The sequence below is a fragment of the Doryrhamphus excisus genome, linkage group LG2 (genome assembly GCF_037039965.1).
Source record: "Doryrhamphus excisus strain RoL-2023G ecotype Guam linkage group LG2, RoL_Dexc_Guam_v1.1, whole genome shotgun sequence".
NCBI classification, from domain to species: domain Eukaryota; kingdom Metazoa; phylum Chordata; class Actinopteri; order Syngnathiformes; family Syngnathidae; genus Doryrhamphus; species Doryrhamphus excisus.
The window spans coordinates 27,823,341-27,835,339 of record NC_136358.1 but is presented as its reverse complement, the minus strand read 5'-3'; the positions used below and the strand labels follow the sequence as shown (position 1 = coordinate 27,835,339).

Sequence of the window (11,999 nt, the reverse complement as noted above, 5' to 3'; positions counted from 1 at the left end):
GGATTATGACAAGAAGGAAAAAGGGAAGCTAGAGCTGAAGAATTTTTCAATCAAAGAGATGTCTTAAAGGTTCCCTTGTCTGTCTTTCTGTTCTTAGTATTTGATTTCTTGCCAAAAAGTACTTTTTTTTTAGTTATTTAAGGTGCTTGAAAATACAGTGGCATGGGACTTGGTGCTTGGAGTAGGTTTGAAGTGCTCACAAAACCTACCCAAATTTTAACAAAAGCAGCAACAACATACAAGTGCAACCTTAGGGGTTGAAAACATTGTATATTTATTGTTGTAAATAATCAGAATAGAAAAAAAAATCATCATAAAATCTTTATTGAGTCCACAGGCAATATTTTAAGTAAGTTTAACATTTGACTGTCATACAGATTGTCAGAGGGAGTCAACTGCATACAAGTGTAAAAAAGTTAACATCTGTATAATACAATTAAATTAAACTAAAGTAAAAATAATATGAAAAAATAAGTCCATACAACAATAGAATACATTTGGTCACTTGACAGACGCATGGAGCTTAGGAAAGTGGAGTGTGAGAATTAGTAAAGTGGATTCCATGTCATAAATACGGTACCACTTTTAATTTTCATAGAGAGAGGTTAGCTGCGTTAGCTCCATAACACGACAAAATAAAAGTACAATAAATTCATTAGGTGACGAAACAAATGTGTAATTTATCAGAAAGTAGAAGCGAAGTCAACTTTAAAAACCCCCACTGTATAATACAACTAAATAAAACTAAAATAAATGAATTGGGTGATATGACAGACACAAAGCACATAGGTAACTGGAGAGAACGAATGACTGAAGTGGAGTCAACGCCATAAATCATCTCATAAGTCATCTCAGTCTAAAAAAAAAATTTTGCTGCTCTATAATACAACAAAATAAAACTAAAATAAATGAAATGGATGATGTGACAAAATGCATTGCATCAAGAAGTCAAGTCGACTTGCTGAAACGGATTCAATGTCATGCAGCTGTTTTAGTAAGAGTTAACCACTGTATAATACAAATAAATATAAGTAAAATAAATAAATTTGGTGATATGATGGACTTGTTTTTAAATGTCATACAAGACGTTCAAAGGGAAGGATTGTGGCTTCTGCACTTGTGTGATAAGTTTGAAGACATGTTTTTTGACATGTACATTATATTGGGTATTGATGTTATTAAAGTTATTGTTGGTTTCGCGATATTATACTGAGCGGCCATGACAGGTTCTCACTCGAAATCATTCAAGATGGCCGTTTGACGTTCTGTGTAACTCCAAAAAAAATTTGGAAGCATCACTGATTGTGAAATAAAAGTGCTCCTGAGTAGGCGGGGCTTAGCTTGACACCTCCTCACCCATCAGTCATCACAAAGCAACAGCATGCAGGATGGTGTGTTGTTGCTTCGCTGTGCAGAATATTTTCCTGGTTTCAACATCCTATGTGGGCTGCTTTGGAATAGAAGGACTTTGCTTGAGCTTGACTAGTTTATTGAAGCTGATTTGTCTGTCCGGGCCTGTAGAGCATGGATCTTTTGGTTGGAGAAGTCATGTGGTGAGAGAATCTTTATAGGCTTCTTTTCACTTGCCGGTAGATTTTCTTGTATTTAGTATATTTATAGTATTTATTTCACATCGGATGGACTGAGAACTTGTTTTCAGTCCACCCCTAGAAAGGAAATGTACAAAGAAAGTGAGTTTAGTTTGGGTTAATGATGGTGTAAACCTTAATTAATAATATTGCATTTGTGTGGCAATTTATTTAGACGTGTTACTAGAAAATGGTGCTTACTTTTATACCAGGGGTCTCAAACTCGATTTACTTGGGGGCCACTGGAGCTAGGGTCTGGGCAAGGCTGGGCCGCATCAGGTTTTCAAAAAAAAAACAAACGCATTTATTAAAAACAGAAAAATATACAAACTTTTTCAGTGCTTTGGTTCCGATTTTCTACAAGAAAAGCTCTGATAAAACATTCCACTGTTCTCAAATATCTTCCTTTTTTATTTTTCTGCACAAAATAGGATGAAAAATAAATAAACAAATCAAGAATAAAGAAAATCAATCAGTAATAAATAAATATAATAATAATAATAAAACGGCAAATAATAAAAACTTAAGAAACCGCATATAGTTGGTGGGTAGACAAATGATTCTTTTCAGATTAAAATGACCAAAGCATTATTAGAGCCCTGTAGACATGACAAAACACGACTATAGTCACATTTATACTCTTTTTATTTACAACATATTGCGCAATTGCAGGGTCTTGAGACACATGCTAACTCGCAAACTAGAGAGCTAGCGACCTAAACGGTAGCCTTCAAGTTATTTCTTTTAAACTTAAATCGCCAAAAACTTACCACTTCCACACGGATAGGGAGGATAACTATTAACAGTTATTTAACCTTTAACATGAACATGAATCAAACGTAATAATTTTTTTCTGGGTACATGATACCATACAGCATCCAACATTAAACTTTCATATCAAGGCGGGGGCCTTAAACTAGTGTCCTGCGGACCACATTTGGCCCGCGGGCCGCATGTTTGAGACCCCTGTTTTATACAGTTTTTTACTAAGTCACACGAGATGTTAGTGTGATAGCAGTTGAGTAAATACACTAAGTGGTCATGACATTATTACCACATGCAAGATTGAGCAAGGTAGTACGATTCTCTCATTTGCCTGAATATAAGACGACCTTGAATATTATATGAAACCCCATTTATGATCAGACAGCTTTCATAACTTTTGTGATAAAACTCAAATAGAGAACAAAAACACAGCACAAAAAAAAAACGATTAGTATCGAAACAGTATTTGTGAATCATTTAGCAGTATTTAATGCGGCGGTGTAAGACGATGTAAAAATATCAACAAAATAATACAATTATTCCCTTATTCGCTTGCATTACATACATCAGTAATACAAAAGAAGTAAACACAAACATTCAAATTATTTGGCTTTTTACACCCCAAAGTGCAAGGACTTATAGTATTAACAATAGTGTATATAAATATACAGTATAATATCCTTATATTTGTATCGATGACGTCATCCTAATATGAGCAGTAGTGTATGGAATGAATGTTTTCCATTTTTTCGTGCAGGGGAACCTAAAACGGTCCTGGCATGGCGCACACATGCAGGCATGCTCCTGTGTTCCGGACGTGGTCACGCAGGGGTTAACGTCCTGACGTGGTGCTCTCGGAGAGGTGACCCACTGGGGCACTCTGTGGGGGCTGGTGTGAGTGTGGGTGGGGGCGGCAATGGGGGGGGGGGTATGTAATGTTTTCAAAATGCGGGGAAAGTGTAAGAACCTCGTTTCTTGCAATTATTGCCCTCAAAGCGGTTTTTTATACCTTCATTTATCTGGTGCGTAAAACTGGACACGGAGGGGAAATTGTTTGCGTTCGTTTCTTTTTTTTACGGTCATGGAACTTCTCTCTCTCTTCATCTCGCTTCACTTTTTTTTTTTTTTACGCACCACCTTCCAGGGATCGCTAGGACTTGATCAAAGGGAAGTGCGTGGAAAATGCCGTGGACTTTTAACGCCAGTGCTAAATGTTTATAGCGCTCCTCCAATTGGACCAGCGTGTGCGCGCCTGAGTCCAAAATGCTTGTAAAATCTCTGCAATGCATCGGTCATTTTTTCTTTGTCCGTGCACTATATGACACGCAGCCGGACGTTGACTCTATTATCGGGGAAACTATTGCACATAAATAAGATCTCCGCTGACTTTTGTTGCCAGTTTGGAGCATTTTATCCACCTTCTCCACGCATGTTTTTGCAACTTCTTCTGAAGGAGAAAGAAACTTGAGCATGTGGAATGATTGTTTAGGCCTTAGCACCTCCTCCACCTCCATTGCATAGATCCGGAACAACTCTAATCACATTTGCAAACAAAACAATAGACCGAGGTGTGACACTTTAAATACGTCTACTCGCAGGAGTAGAAGTGGGTGTAACTCGCGAGATGATGTGCTTTTGCCCCCTCCCATGGCTTCAAAAAAAAAAAAAAAATCAAGAAAGCTCCACAGAAGAAGAAAAGAAGCGAGGCGAGTGTTTCTCCATTCATTTGCGGCTTTAATGTCTACTATTGAGCATACCTTTACTTTTACGCGGCGTCACGGAGCATCCTGTCCGCAAGATCCGGTGCTTTTTTGTTCGGGGAAAATCCCACTACAGAGGATGTAATGAAGTGCAACTATTTCAGTTGTTATGATATGCTGACTTTTTGGATGGTTGATCTTTCATGGTGCAACATCTAAACAGACAAAAAAGAGGTCGTCTTTTACATATAGGTAGGTGTTTTTTTTAGTAAATTTTATTAATTAAACCACATAAGTACTTTTAATATAACACAAAGCTGTGTTGTAACCAATTATCATGCGTAATTACGCACTTTGTTTGCACTTAAAACTCCTCATTGTGCACTTTCCAGTATGACTTTGAATCGGATGTGTTGGATTGCCTTTCAGTGTTTGCCAATTTAGTCGATGCAATTGGACGGATGGATGCTTTATGGCTCTTACGTGACAAATTTGTCTTGGAAATCGAGTAAATGTTGGAAGGTTTGTCAATCGGGGCCTCTTGAGGGCAATGTGGTGTCAAAAGAGTGGCGCATACATGCCGATTCAAGCATGTCAAATGTGCTCTCCCTTTTTAGTTTTGCACCATAGACTTGGCTGGAGCTGGGGTTCCACATTACCTTCTGGATCTTCGTCACACACACACACACACACACACACACATAACACTCCTTCCCTACTAGTCAGCATCACTCTGTTGGTTTCAAACTAAACCTCAAAACTTAAAGAAAGCTGAATTTTTTTCAATTATAAAATGTTACCATAACAACATAAGCATTATCAGATCAGCTTGATTTTTAATTAGTATTTTTAAACAATTATTAATAGCCTATATTACACAGATTTGCTTCGTCACCTATAAAAGAAATTGAGATTTTCAATTTTTTTGTATGTGGCCTTGCCTGGAAAACGTTTGGACACCCCTATCATATGAGAAAAAATCCAAATATATAATTTTTCTAGATATCTTCAAGTAACAATATCAACATGGTGGCTGTAGAGTGCTGTGTTGCACAAGGCCACGTGACCTCCTGACCCCATGCTGCCTTACTATGCACATATAGGCTCCACTGTGCTAACCCCAAACAAAACATTCCCGGCCATTTTAGAATTTAAACAAAACATGTCAGTAATCTTCAATGACTACGGTTATATGAGTTCTGTTTTCACGTGCGAGTGCGCTTCCTTGTTTGCATGCAGGCGACATTTAATATTAGCCAACGTTGTGGAGGTAAATAGACACAGAGTCTATTTGTCAAACAAAGAATATAAATTGTAAACTGCAAATGTTTTGTCAACATTTGAAAATCCCTCAGTCTTCTACGTGAATATAAAAAAACAAAAGAACGCCCAAAACAACACGCCATGGCTATAAATTGTAGCGTTAATTACAACCTCTACCTGCGTGTTTTGATGGCCCGTAAATACTGGAGATGCTGCTGCTAGACTCCAAGCAGGCCTGGAGTTGATTACAGTTGGATATATATCTGTTGTGGCAGGTACTAATTTGGCGTCTGAACTATTCCCCGTGTTGTACCACCGTCTATCTCTCCGTCATCATCTTCTTCCTCCAAAAGACAACCATTGACTTGCTTATGCGAGGCATTCTTTTGTTAAGCGTCTTAGTCAGAAGCATCCTCGGAAAGGTCACATTGTGTGTGTGTGTGTCTTCTGAGTATTATATTTAAAGTATGTGTTGGCCACCAACATAGTAAATTAAAAAAAAAAAGATGCTCGTGTTGTGTGTTTTGTGACACCACTTTTCAGGGGGCCCCAATATAGCGCCTTACACCCCCCCACCCTCCCAATTCTATCAGAATTGGGCGGCTGTCTTTTGAGTGGCACCCGTGGAGACTTTCCATTTGGACCTCATTTAAAGCAAGCATGTTTCCCATTGGCTGTGAATTATGACTTTCTTTAAGGGGGGGGGGGGAGGTGGTGGCATGGTCATTTAATATTAAAGTGGCTGGCATGGCACCTACTTTAAGTCAATTTAGTCATTTGCCGCTAATGTTCACCTTTTTACCTACAAAAGCTCAACTGTGTGTGTGTGTGTGTGTGTGTGTGTGTGTGTGCACGGCATCACACTGTGAAGGCAAACTATTAGGTACACCACACATCTAGAAACACCAACGATTGCATCAAGGGTGTCCAAAGTGTGGCCCTTGGGCCATGTGAGGTGCGCAGCTTGTTTTTTATTGGCCTATCACATATTTTACAAATAAAATTCAAGATTGGAAACCAAGTTTTTTGGACCATGCAAATGTAGAAATAAAAGTAGGTGACCATCTGTGCATCTTATATTGTGGGTTCTTTGATTGTCACTGAACATGTGTTATTAGTTTTGGCCCTGTTCCTAGTATTCTCACTCTCAGGTCGGTGGGCGGTTGTGTATGAGACCCTTAAATTTGTACGTTTTTGCCAGGATACATATTTATGCAAAATTTGCTTTGTAAATTTAGCTTATTACCCTGATCTGTAGCCATATTGAGCTGGTTTTAGCTAGCTTAATAGCATTCATTAAATGTAAAAAATATCAAAAGTGGGCCTCAAGGACTAAACTATAAAATTAAAACCAGTTCTGTATGTATAAAGAAAATGTTTGGACAACCCTGCTTTATCGGACAGTGCTTCTCAAATCGTGTGGCGGACCCACTGTGGGGGGGTACGGTGAACTGTTGGGTGGGACTAATACTTTCAGTATTAGTGCAGACCTGCCAACATGTATGAATTTGTGGTACTCCGCATGCAATTTTGACTTGTATGCTTCACTGCTCTACATTTTGTTGCATTTCTCAGATAAGTACAAACTAAATAGATTCTTAGTAGTATTTCAAATCGGAGGGGGGAGGGGTGGTGTGATAGAAAATAATTGCAAAGATAAACTAATTGTTGCTGTGTACACTGACACACCACATCATGGACACGGGGAACTTTGACCGAGGTATTAATATTGCTAACTTGCGACCACTCAAAGTAGTCTTAGCTATTTTGGTTATCTTTGGTCATACTTTTAGAAGTAAGGAAACAATAAACAAATACAATGCGTATGTTTTATATGTAGTCAAGCAGTCCCCCCAGACACCCCCTGTCTCAGTCGACCGAGTTGCACCGCTTGTGGCCAGGCATAGCCAGGGGAAGTGGGGCTCCCCGGCTCGGAGAAAAGGAGCCTCGTACCGGGCTAGTGTGAGGAGCAGAAGAGTGTGGCCCTCATAGAATGGAAGGCGAAGGAGGGGAAGGTGGAAAGTGTCAATCAGGGACGCTTCACTGCTTGAGGACAATCCCAGCGCAGGACCGCTCTGTTTCAAGAGCAATCAGTCAATCCGCATTAATTATCCGTGCGCCCCCCCCCACACACCCCCTACTCCCCAGCTACCCATCTTCCCCCACCGTCGGCACACTGGTCAGGGACACACATACATGCACACGCAACCCCCACGTTTTAAGTGAAAAGAACCTGCAAAAAAGTATGAAAAGCCATACACTAGAAATGCATATTTTCTATCAAGTGCTTGAAAATGGATTCCTAATTGCTTCTGATGAAGTGAACTGATAAAAACCTGGCAAAATATAGCAAGTACTGCATATGCTGCGTACGTATACACATATGCATAATTATTGTAACCTCTTGAGACCTGCAAGATCTTATCTGGGATGCATTTTAAATATTTTGGTGGGCCTATGTACGCTGCGTGACACCAATCAAGAAACAAAAATATGCATGGCATAAACCTGCATGCAGGGATACAATAATTGCATCAATGTTTTTCAGCACTTTTATCATGTATTTCATATAAAAAATGTTTTATACCATTGAATCTAATTATGTTTAAAAATTCCCACTGTAATTATGCTGTACACAAATTAAAATACTGTATAGGTAGCTTGTGGTAAAGCATTGATTGTCGTGACAATAGCTTTACAGTTTCTTGCATCAATTGTATATATAATATAAAAATATACACATAAATACGTATGTGTGTGTGGGGGGGGGTTGTAAGGTGGAATGCATGCTGCTGTTTAAATGCAAACACGTTAAAAAATGTTAATTGTGTACTGGGTACAAATAAAGGCAACTATTGACACGTTTAACCTTGCACTTTGATGACAATTGCGCAACAGTTTGATGCATAAATTATATATGTAGTATAAATATACATGTGTGTGTTTTGTGTTTTGTGGAATGGTGCTTATATGGAGGGGAAAAAAGTCAAAAATATATTATATATAATACTGTAACAGCTGTTGCACGTTTCCCTGCAGTTTGATTACAATAGCAATATATAATGTAGCTTGATGCATACATTATATATTGTATTTAGTATAAATATACATGTAAATGTATGTGTGTGGAATAAGGAAATGTTATGAAGAATGCATGCTGTTTAAATGGGAAAATAGGGCAACGATTTTATAATTACACACGTATAATAAATCTCGCTATACGGCGTTATTCTGGCTATTTGTAATTAATTAACTAACCTGGTGGTTTTCTTTAGTGTCATTTGGATATTTTAAAACAAGCTATGTGAAATTATTAATACTGTAAAATGAAATTGTTGGCCGATTATTAAGGTGCTGCACACTTCTCAATTGAAGATAAGCGTGAACATTTAGGGAGTATCTTAACAAAACAAGAGATATGCATCGCTATTGCGCATTTAGGTGACAAAATCTGTCAAGTGCCTTGAGCAGGCCTGCAGGACTCACTTTAAACCGCCGTCCTTGTCCATTACAAACGTTTCACCCTTCGTGTTTGGGGGGGGAAAACTGGGACTCCCTCTTTGCAGCAGCTTCATCCCCGGTTGCCTTGCACTCCTCTTCATTTTCCAAACACAAACTTGTTGTTATTGTTGTTACAGCCGCTACATGTCATACTCCGTGTAATTTCCCCCGCCTTTTACCGTATTCCCTTTGATTTAGTCACTCTTGACTCTCCTTTTGCTCTGGGGCCAACGGAATTCACAGCGTGGGTCGCCTTGAAACCGGCCCCTCCTTATCTCCTTTCATCGTTCGGCTCGGGGTCGCCTTGAAACCGCAGGGGCAGTAATTGCTTTTTTCAGGCTGCCCAGTGCGGACTGGCGAGCAGCCAATCAGAGCCTTGTTTACACTCGATGATGGACAGCGCTTTGGCATCGTGCCAGCCAATCAGGAACCACGTAGGGATGGCGTCTCATTAACCCTTTCCCTGCCAGTGTAAACAAAGCCGTACGGGGATATTAGCCTTTAGCAGCTGATATATTTCGACCTGGAAACACGCAAGCAGGTATCCTTTCACTCTTAATGGGCTAAATTACAAGAGCACGGGAAAGCTACGTGTGTTTTGTTCAGCTACATAAAAAACAACAACATAAAAATAGCTAAATTGAACTTCTACATTTGTTAAGGTAAACTCTATTCCCCTCTTGTATCCAAAGTTGTTCAAAACACCCTTAATGTAACACCATTGGACTCTCTGAAAACGTTCTGAGGCTTATTTTGTTCATTTTCTGCTAACTCATGACTAACTCTTTTGATGTAGAAACTAAATCTTTTGCATTTTAATCGTAACTTAAGTTAACATGGCAAGTTTTCATCATTTTTGTCAAGCTGCTGCCCCTTCCCTGAAAGCCTGAACACTACTGTTATAGAAGAACTATCGCCATTGCCATTGCATAGATCATCATATTTTTCTTGTGCTGACACAAAATTTAATAACAATGATATATGCAATTACACTGCATGAAATTGATAGGTCTTTTTAATGTCTTGATTATCTTCTTTGTCCAAAGAATATTAAAAAAGTGATGCGGTATGCCATTGCAAATCCAAAAAAATATTGTTAAACTGTTATCAAAACCGAACCCCATGTGTGTGTTGATAATAGTACAGCGCTTGAGATCTCAAAGTTATTTTTTTCCCCTAATTTAACGTCATTCAAAAGGGCAACCCATGATTAATTCGAACAAATCTGGAACATATTGATGCTTATTGGGATTCACATTTTTGTATTTGTTAGTGAATTGTTGTGTGCTTGCCTTTCCTATCATCATGTGTGCTGTTTACAGTTTTAATCTTAGTTTATCATGTGTAAGCAATGGCTTATTTAGTTTAGTGGTTATTCATTCATAGCATGTGAGCACAAATTATTTATTATACATATTTTCAAGAAAGTGTGAGTGTGTAGGTGTATGTATTTCTCATATATTCTCTTACACAACATAACCCGTGCAGTGTGAATCGTGTTTAAACATGATTATTCATCTTAGCACCATGTGTATAAGTGGCCAGTATGTATTTATGTAGTAGTATGTGAGCATAGATATGTAGCATTGAAGTGTATTATATTTTATAATGATAAGAATAAGATTTTACCACGTTTTCGGACCATGCAAATGTACAAATAAAAGTGGGTATAAAGTAAGTATAAATATATTTATACTGCACTTTCATTACATTACATTTTGAGGGATTTGCCAAATATGAGTTTTCTTAAAGTAGTGATATTTACTGCATTATAGTGCATTTTCTACTAAATCAATACATCTGACCTACAAAGGGATCAACAATGAAGTGACCACATGATGCTGCAGCATGTCATGTAGTATTACAAGCTGTCTACAGTGTAGTACAAGCAGGCTTTGCGTGCACAGTATACATTTGTGTCCTTGCACATGAGCACAGAGGGCTTCAAAAAATCAAAAGCTGAGCCATTTCCCTCCTCTGTTAGGGGGACGTCCTCATTGGCTAGGATGGACAGCCAATGAGGACGAGTGTTTGTGGTGGACCGGGAGCGAAGGGGGTGGTACGCGCGTGTGTGTGTGTAGAAGCATAGGGTGGGGTAAAGGCGGATGGAGGAGGGACGGGGTGGTGGGTTGGGTGCGAGGGGGCGCCTCACGGGCACGCTTTCACATTGTCGTCCTCAAACCAGGAGGCGCGCGCGCTCACCCACCCCACCTCCCTCTTCCTCCTCCCCCTCCTCCTCCTCCTCCTCCTCCTCCTCCCGGCGTGTCTGAGTCCCCGGCTGCACGAACCAGCCTCGATTCACTACAAGCCTGAACTTCCACGGCGCGTCTCTGCCATACCTCCAGTGAGTGCACTGCACAGTGTGCATGCAGCAGCAGCAGGATGTAATCAATACCACATGTTTCATCTTCTACGACTCGAGGATTTTCATTTTGCATGTTTTTTTTATTATTCAATATATATACTTCTCACCTTGCAAGGAATATAACTTACCAGTAAGTAGAAAATATATATTTATGTATTTGTGCTGGGTTTTTATCATCAGTGGATTAGACTGCATGTGGTCTTGCTTGGACGATAGAACCTAACAGGAGAAAATTATAACTGCATTTCATTTTTTTTTAAATGGTTTGTTGTATATGTACAATATAGAAAAACTTGTACCAAATAATTCTGATTTAAATTTTAGGGCTCTCTTGCTGTAAATGTCAATTTTTCCACATTTCTTATTCATTCAATTCATTTATTTAGTTTATATTTTTTACCTGGTTGTTGTGTGAGGGTGTATGCTACGATGTTCCACATGCAGTCCCTCTCCCTTCCCTAAGATAAATTATACCCCCACGGCAGCCTCTCGGCTCGGCATGAAGGCTCTGCTGACGCCGGACTTCCTTCGTCTCGGCTGGGCTTGTCTCTTTCTGTTTGGTCGGTGCCTGCATGTTGTGGATTTAGTAACCAGGTTATATGTTGTGACTTGACTTTGTTGTTGAAGGTGTTGTATTGTATTTTATCCTGGGTTATTGTACAGTTGAAAGCATTTTAGTGGTTTTATGCAAAGGTTCTTAGAAGTTTAGATGGATATTTTTCATATGAATTACGTCATATGAGTAAGATCAGATTTTGTCATCTTCTTGTTTGTTCAACTTGTGTTGTTTTATTTGCCTGACTTTACAGTATAGCT

The 11,999-nt window shown here is 39.1% G+C and overlaps 1 protein-coding gene across 3 annotated transcripts in view; it reads left to right on the top strand.

Moving 5' to 3' along the window:
* The window catches only part of bahcc1b (BAH domain and coiled-coil containing 1b), a 62,816-nt gene that overhangs the window by 221 nt on the left and 50,596 nt on the right, over nucleotides 1–11,999 (top strand). Inside the window, exon 1 of one of the 3 annotated variants that reach the window (XM_058062557.2) lies at nucleotides 9,250–9,359. The exons of 1 other annotated variant lie outside the window; for it this stretch is intronic. The gene's annotated coding sequence lies outside the window, so the exon portion shown is untranslated. Of the gene's footprint in view, nucleotides 1–9,249; nucleotides 9,360–11,064; nucleotides 11,314–11,999 lie in introns of those variants that run through there. One more of the 3 variants, XM_058062556.2, reaches the window with a different exon arrangement.